Below are 8,176 nucleotides of genomic sequence, written 5' to 3'. Positions count from 1 at the left end.
AGAATGAGTGATGGTACAGACATACAAGAGAGGGAGAACGGCCGGAGGGAGGGAAGGAGAGAATGAGTGAGGGTACAGACATACAAGAGAGGCAGAACGGCCGGAGGGAGGGAAGGAGAGAATGAGTGACAGCAAGAAGAGAGGGAGAACGGCCAGAGGGAGGGAAGGAGAGAATGAGTGAGGGTACAGACATACAAGAGAGGGAGAACGGCCAGAGGGAGGGAAGGAGAGAATGAGTGAGGGTACAGACATACAAGAGAGGGAGAACGGCCGTAGGGAGGGAAGGAGAGAATGAGTGAGGGTACAGACATACAAGATAGGGAGAACGGCCGGAGGGAGGGAAGGAGAGAATGAGTGAGGGTACAGACATACAAGAGAGGGAGAACGGCCAGAGGGAGGGAAGGAGAGAATGAGTGAGGGTACAGACATACAAGAGAGGGAGAACGAGAGGGAGGGAAGGAGAGAATGAGTGATGGTACAGACATACAAGAGAGGGAGAACGGCCGGAGGGAGGGAAGGAGAGAATGAGTGAGGGTACAGACATACAAGAGAGGGAGAATGGCCAGAGGGAGGGAAGGAGAGAATGAGTGATGGTACAGACATACAAGAGAGGGAGAACGGCCGGAGGGAGGGAAGGAGAGAATGAGTGACAGCAAGAAGAGAGGGAGAACGGCCAGAGGGAGGGAAGGAGAGAATGAGTGATGGCACAGACATACAAGAGAGGGAGAACGGCCAGAGGGAGGGAAGGAGAGAATGAGTGAGGGTACAGACATACAAGAGAGGGAGAACGGGCCGGAGGAGGGAAGGAGAGAATGAGATGGCAAGACAGGGAGGGAAGGAGAGAATGAGAGGGAGAACGGCCGAAGGGAGGGAGGGAGAGAGAATGAGTGATGGGTACAGACATACAAGAGAGGGAGAACGGCCGAAGGGAGGGAGGGAGAGAATGAGTGATGGGTACAGACATACAAGAGAGGGAGAATGGCCGAGGGAGGGAAGGAGAGAATGAGTGATGGGTACAGACATACAAGAGAGGGAGAACGGCCGGAGGGAGGGAAGGAGAGAATGAGTGATGGGTACAGACATACAAGAGAGGGAGAACGGCCGGGGAGGGAGGGAAGGAGTGAGAATGAGTGACAGCAAGAAGAGAGGAGAACGGCCGGAGGGAGGGAAGGAGAGAATGAGTGATGGGTACAGACATACAAGAGAGGGAGAACGGCCATACAAGAGGGAGGGAAGGAGAGAATGAGTGATGGGTACAGACATACAAGAGAGGGAGAACGGCCAGAGGGAGGGAAGGAGAGAATGAGTGATGGTACAGACATACAAGAGATACAAGGAGGGAGAATGAGTGACAGCAAGAAGAGAGGGAGAACGGCCGGAGGGAGGGAAGGAGAGAATGAGTGAGGGTACAGACAAGAAGAGAGGGAGAACGGCCAGAGGGAGGGAAGGAGAGAATGAGTGAGGGCACAGACATACAAGAGAGGGAGAACGGCCGGAGGGAGGGAAGAGAGAATGAGTGAGGGTACAGACATACAAGAGAGGGAGAACGGCCGGAGGGAGGGAAGGAGAGAATGAGTGAGGGTACAGACATACAAGAGAGTGAGAACGGCCGAAGGGAGTGAGGGAGAGAATGAGTGAGGGTACAGACATACAAGAGAGGGAGAACGGCCGAAGGGAGGGAGGGAGAGAATGAGTGATGGGTACAGACATACAAGAGAGGGAGAACGGCCGGAGGGAGGGAAGGAGAGAATGAGTGATGGTACAGACATACAAGAGAGGGAGAACGGCCGGAGGGAGGGAAGGAGAGAATGAGTGACAGCAAGAAGAGAGGGAGAACGGCCGGAGGGAGGGAAGGAGAGAATGAGTGAGGGTACAGACATACAAGAGAGGGAGAACGGCCGTAGGGAGGGAAGGAGAGAATGAGTGAGGGTACAGACATACAAGATAGGGAGAACGGCCGGAGGGAGGGAAGGAGAGAATGAGTGAGGGTACAGACATACAAGAGAGGGAGAACGGCCAGAGGGAGGGAAGGAGAAAATGAGTGAGGGTACAGACATACAAGAGAGGGAGAACGGCCGAAGGGAGGGAAGGAGAGAATGAGTGATGGTACAGACATACAAGAGAGGGAGAACGGCCGAAGGGAGGGAAGGAGAGAATGAGTGAGGGTACAGACATACAAGAGAGGGAGAACGGCCGGAGGGAGGGAAGGAGAGAATGAGTGACAGCAAGAAGAGAGGGAGAACGGCCGGAGGGAGGGAAGGAGAGAATGAGTGACAGCAAGAAGAGAGGGAGAACGGCCGGAGGGAGGGAGAGAATGAGTGATGGGTACAGACATACAAGAGAGGGAGAACGGCCGGAGGGAGGGAAGGAGAGAGAATGAGGGAGGGAAGGAGAGAATGGGTACAGACAAGAAGAGAGGGAGAACGGCCAGAGGGAGGGAAGGAGAGAATGAGTGAGGGTACAGACATACAAGAGAGGGAGAACGGCCAGAGGGAGGGAAGGAGAGAATGAGTGAGGGTACAGACATACAAGAGAGGGAGAACGGCCAGAGGGAGGGAAGGAGAGAATGAGTGAGGGTACAGACATACAAGAGAGGGAGAACGGCCAGAGGGAGGGAAGGAGAGAATGAGTGAGGGTACAGACATACAAGAGAGGGAGAACGGCCGAGGGAGGGAAGGAGAGAATGAGTGAGGGTACAGACATACAAGAGAGGGAGAATGAGTGAGGCCAGAGGGAGGGAGGGAGAGGAGTGAGGGTACAGACATACAAGAGAGGGAGAACGGCCGAGGGAGGGAAGGAGAGAATGAGTGACAGACAAGAAGAGAGGGAGAACGGCCAGAGGGAGGGAAGGAGAGAATGAGTGATGGCAAGACATACAAGAGAGGGAGAACGGCCAGAGGGAGGGAAGGAGAGAATGAGTGAGGGTACAGACATACAAGAGAGGGAGAACGGCCAGAGGGAGGGAAGGAGAGAATGAGTGAGGGTACAGACATACAAGAGAGGGAGAACGGCCGGAGGGAGGGAAGGAGAGAATGAGTGAGGGTACAGACATACAAGAGAGGGAGAACGGCCGGAGGGAGGGAAGGAGAGAATGAGTGAGGGTACAGACATACAAGAAGAGAGGAGAACGGCCAGGGAGGGAGGGGGAGGGAGAGAATGAGTGATGGGTACAGACATGAGAGGGAGAACGGCCGGAGGGAGGGAAGGAGAGAATGAGTGAGGGTACAGACATACAAGAGAGGGAGAACGGCCGGAGAGGGAGGGACAGGAGAGAATGAGGGAGGGAAGAGGGTACAGACATACAAGAGAGGGAGAACGGCCGGAGGGAGGGAAGGAGAGAATGAGTGATGGTACAGACATACAAGAGAGGGAGAACGGCCGGAGGGAGGGAAGGAGAGAATGAGTGAGGAAGAGAGGGAGAACAAGAGGGAAGGAGAGAATAAGGACAGCAAGGAGGGAGGGAAGGAGAGAATGAGTGATGGGTACAGACATACAAGAGAGGGAGAACGGCCAGAGGGAGGGAAGGAGAGAATGAGTGATGGTACAGACATACAAGAGAGGGAGAACGGCCAGAGGGAGGGAAGGAGAGAATGAGTGAGGGTACAGACATACAGACATACAAGAAGGAGAATGGCCAGAGGGAGGGAAGGAGAGAATGAGTGAGGTACAGACATACAAGAGAGGGAGAACGGCCGGAGGGAGGGAAGGAGAGAATGAGTGACAGCAAGAAGAGAGGGAGAACGGCCAGAGGGAGGGAAGGAGAGAATGAGTGATGGCACAGACATACAAGAGAGGGAGAACGGCCAGAGGGAGGGAAGGAGAGAATGAGTGAGGGTACAGACATACAAGAGAGGGAGAACGGCCAGAGGGAGGGAAGAGAGAATGAGTGAGGGTACAGACATACAAGAGAGGGAGAACGGCCGGAGGGAGGGAAGGAGAGAATGAGTGAGGGTACAGACATACAAGAGAGGGAGAACGGCCAGAGGGAGGGAAGGAGAGAATGAGTGAGGGTACAGACATACAAGAGAGGGAGAACGGCCGGAGGGAGGGAGGAGAGAATGAGTGAGGGTACAGACATACAAGAGAGGGAGAACGGGGAGGAAAGGGAGAGAATGAGTGGAGGGTACAGACGGAGGGAGGGAAGGAGAGAATGAGTGAGGTACAGACATACAAGAGAGGGAGAACGGCCGGAGGGAGGGAAGGAGAGAATGAGTGAGGGTACAGACATACAAGATAGGGAGAACGGCCGGAGGGAGGGAAGGAGAGAATGAGTGAGGGTACAGACATACAAGAGAGGGAGAACGGCCAGAGGGAGGGAAGGAGAGAATGAGTGAGGGTACAGACATACAAGAGAGGGAGAACGGCCAGAGGGAGGGAAGGAGAGAATGAGTGAGGGTACAGACATACAAGAGAGGGAGAACGCCAGAGGAAGGAAGGAGAGAATGAGAAGGAGGCTTGTTATGGAACAGAAAGCTCTTTGATTTGATTTTCGATTGGAGATGTTTGATGAGTCTGGAAGGAGAGTTTGCAGTCTAGCCAGACACCTAGGTACTTATAGATGTCCACATATTCAAGGTCGGAACCATCCAGGGTGGTGATGCTAGTCGGGCATGCGGGTGCAGGCAGCGATCGGTTGAAAAGCATGCATTTGGTTTTACTCGCGTTTAAGAGCAGTTGGAGGCCACGGAAGGAGTGCTGTATGGCATTGAAGCTCGTTTGGAGGTTAGATAGCACAGTGTCCAATGACGGGCCGAAAGTATATAGAATGGTGTCGTCTGCGTAGAGGTGGATCAGGGAATCGCCCGCAGCAAGAGCAACATCATTGATATATACAGAGAAAAGAGTCGGCCCGAGAATTGAACCCTGTGGCACCCCCATAGAGACTGCCAGAGGACCGGACAGCATGCCCTCCGATTTGACACACTGAACTCTGTCTGCAAAGTAATTGGTGAACCAGGCAAGGCAGTCATCCGAGAAACCGAGGCTATTGAGTCTGCCGATCAGAATATGGTGATTGACAGAGTCGAAAGCCTTGGCGAGGTCGATGAAGACGGCTGCACAGTACTGTCTTTTATCGATGGCGGTTATGATATCGTTTAGTACCTTGAGCGTGGCTGAGGTGCACCCGTGACCGGCTCGGAAACCAGATTGCACAGCAGAGAAGGTACGGTGGGATTCGAGATGGTCAGTGACCTGTTTGTTGACTTGGCTTTCGAAGACCTTAGATAGGCAGGGCAGGAATGAGTGATGGGTACAGACATACAAGAGAGGGAGCACGGAGGGAAGGAGAGAATGAGTGATGGTACAGACATCGAAATAAAGCAGGGAGACATGAAGGAGAAAACACGGCTGGCCCAGACAAGACAACCACAGCTACATACAGTACTAGTCAAAAGTTTGGACACACCTACTCATTCCAGGGTTTTTCTTTATTTCTGCTATTTTCTACATTGTTGATGCTACATGAGAAGTGGAATACTACTGTTAATATGACCTTGTGTTAGTAAGCTTTTTCTGTGAATTTACGTAAATCATCAAGCTCATCTGCATTAACTGCGCTGCAGGAAAATTCTCAGCAACAAAATAGTGATCAAATTAAGATCCTACATCTGTAGGCTGAAGATGGTCAAATTTAAAGAAATATCGCAATAATAATCTGTCCAAACACACACATTCAGGTGCCAATGGTCATCCACAATAGAGACAAGTGTCTAGACTGTTTGCAATGCCAAGCACTTCTAATTCATAGGTCCTGTCCATGTCCCTCCCAAGGAGGAAATTATGAATTTCAACAAGTCTGCCATCTTGGATTCACCAGTAGGTCAGAAGTGGTTTGATTGGTTTCCAATAAATTAATTACTTAAGTCTACATGCAATTTATGATGTTGAAATATCGTGGTGACTTCCAACATAAACATCCCTCAAACCCTTATCTGAAACGGTAACACAAACATTTTAGAGCAATTATTTTGAGATTAAGTTAAAGTTACAACACACTGACGCACGCACACACACACACACACACACACACACACAGTCTTGTACAGCTAACCTTGTGAGGACACACAATTCTGTCGCATTCAAAATCCTATTTTCCCTAACCCCTAACCCGTACTCTTACCCTTACCCTAATCTTAAACCTAACCTTAATCCAAAAACCTAAACCTATCCATAGCTCCTAACCCTAAAACTAACCCTAGCTTCTGACCCAAACTCTAAATGTAATTCTAACCCTAACACTAATTCTAACCTTAACCCTAAACCCCCTAGAAATAGCCTCTGACCACGTCGGAACTAACAAAATGTCCCCAGTTGGTCAAATGTTTGTTTGTTTACTGTTCTTGAGGGGACTTCTGGTCCCAAGAATAGTTAAACACATCCACTGTCAAATCTGAGACAACATATGTCCAAAGATTTATTTTAAGGACCGGATGTTGGGAGGACAAGGGTTGTGGTGTTGAGTAATGAATATTTCCTTCCCAGACGACGTACGATGTGCATGTGTGTGTTGTGTGTGTGCTGCCAGGCAAATACAAACACAAAACTGTGTCACGCTGTCACATGTGCTCCCTCTCCAGCCTCTAGGTCACCAGGCTGCTCGTTATGGCGCACACCTGTCACCATCATTACGCGCACCTGAGCGTCATCAGACTCACCTGGACGCCATCACTTCCCTGATTACCTTCCATATATATGTCACTCCCTTTGGTTCCTTTCTCAGGTGTTATTGTTTCTGTTCCTGTGTCAGTTCTGTGCATTGTTCGTGTTTCTTATTTTGTATCATGTTGTGTTTATTTATTAAAACACTCACTCCCTGAACTTGCTTCCCGACTCTCAGCACACATCGTTACACACACACACTAGGATCTTTGGGGTTTTCAAACTTTGTTCAGATCCAGGGAATCCGATCCAGAGATGGATGAACTAAACCTCTTTTCCCCCTCTTATGCATCTTCTTATAGAGGGACTATCCAAATAACATGTGACCTATTTTTTGCCAAGATGGTGTGTTTAGAATGGATCTTTGGGGTTTGAAAAATTCTGACACATAGATGGATTCCACCCTTTCTTAAACTTCCCCAGACTCAGACGAACCCGTGGATATCATTTATTTTGTCTCTGCATGCAGTTAGAAGAAGATTGCTAACTAGCACTAGTGCCAAGACTGGAAGTCTATGAGTCTATGAGACTTCCAGTCACTGTGCTAACAAAACTAGATAACGGGCATCCTTGCCAAAATCCTGAAGTATCCCTTTAAGAAGAGATGGATCATCATTTTAGAACTTTAGAAGTATTTTTTTTTACTACAGCCCCTGCTTAAGAAAACAATATCAGGACATTTTGGGAGGTTAGTTTGTTCATAAGGATTTAATCAGATTTTGATTGGAATGGATGCTGATTGCCAAACATGAAGCTCAACTGATAGGAATGAGAACACAGGAGTATATAAAAAGACATTATTAAAATGTCATATGATTGTAATAAATGCTAATGTGATCACCGAGAATTCAAATCTGGGTCTCCAGTGAACCACAACAGTGTTAGCCAGCTGAGCTAAAACCTCGACATTCTCTTGGGGAGTTAACGCATGTCTTCAGGTCTCAGGCAAGGGTACTACTCATCAAGCAAGCATGGTTACTTAAGATGTGAATATAAAACTAACTAAGTATGTTTAGTTTGCTTCACTGAATTATAATCCATCAATGCAATCCATGTATTTGTATTAGTCAAAATCTTTATTTCATGTTTATTTTACAAACCCTTTATTCAATCAGTATTTGACAAAATGTGCAAAAAATATATACAGCTTTATGTGTGATATACAGTACAACTATATACACATTAGACAACCATGGAATCATTTGGCAATCAAAATAAGCTCAAATATCTTTCTATACAGCACTTTGTGACATCTGCTGAGGTAAAAAGGGCTTTATAAATACATTTGATTGAAATCTTAATTCATGTAGTTATCGATAATCTACTTTTAGCTGGCATCACATGGTAAATCAGTTCCAATTCTGAAATATAATATAATGAATATAAACTCTTTCAAATCAAATCAAAGTTTATTTGGCACGTGCGCTGAATACAACAGGTATAGAACTTAGTGAAATAATGACTTACAGGCTCTAACCAATAGTGAAAAAAGGTATTAGGTGAACAATAGGTAGGT

General features: G+C 48.4%; 1 long non-coding RNA gene across 1 annotated transcript in view; it reads right to left on the bottom strand.

Moving 5' to 3' along the window:
* Window positions 1-8,050: 8,050 nt before the first annotated feature.
* LOC115118168 (uncharacterized) overlaps window positions 8,051-8,176 on the bottom strand; it is a 39,035-nt gene continuing 38,909 nt past the window's right edge. The window contains exon 5 of the long non-coding RNA XR_003861801.2: window positions 8,051-8,176. This exon is cut by the window's right edge and continues 1,715 nt beyond it. This is a non-coding gene — a long non-coding RNA (uncharacterized LOC115118168).

Source organism: Oncorhynchus nerka, linkage group LG12 (assembly GCF_034236695.1).
Source record: "Oncorhynchus nerka isolate Pitt River linkage group LG12, Oner_Uvic_2.0, whole genome shotgun sequence".
Taxonomy (NCBI): Eukaryota; Metazoa; Chordata; class Actinopteri; order Salmoniformes; family Salmonidae; genus Oncorhynchus; species Oncorhynchus nerka.
This window is presented reverse-complemented; position numbering and strand designations above follow the sequence as displayed.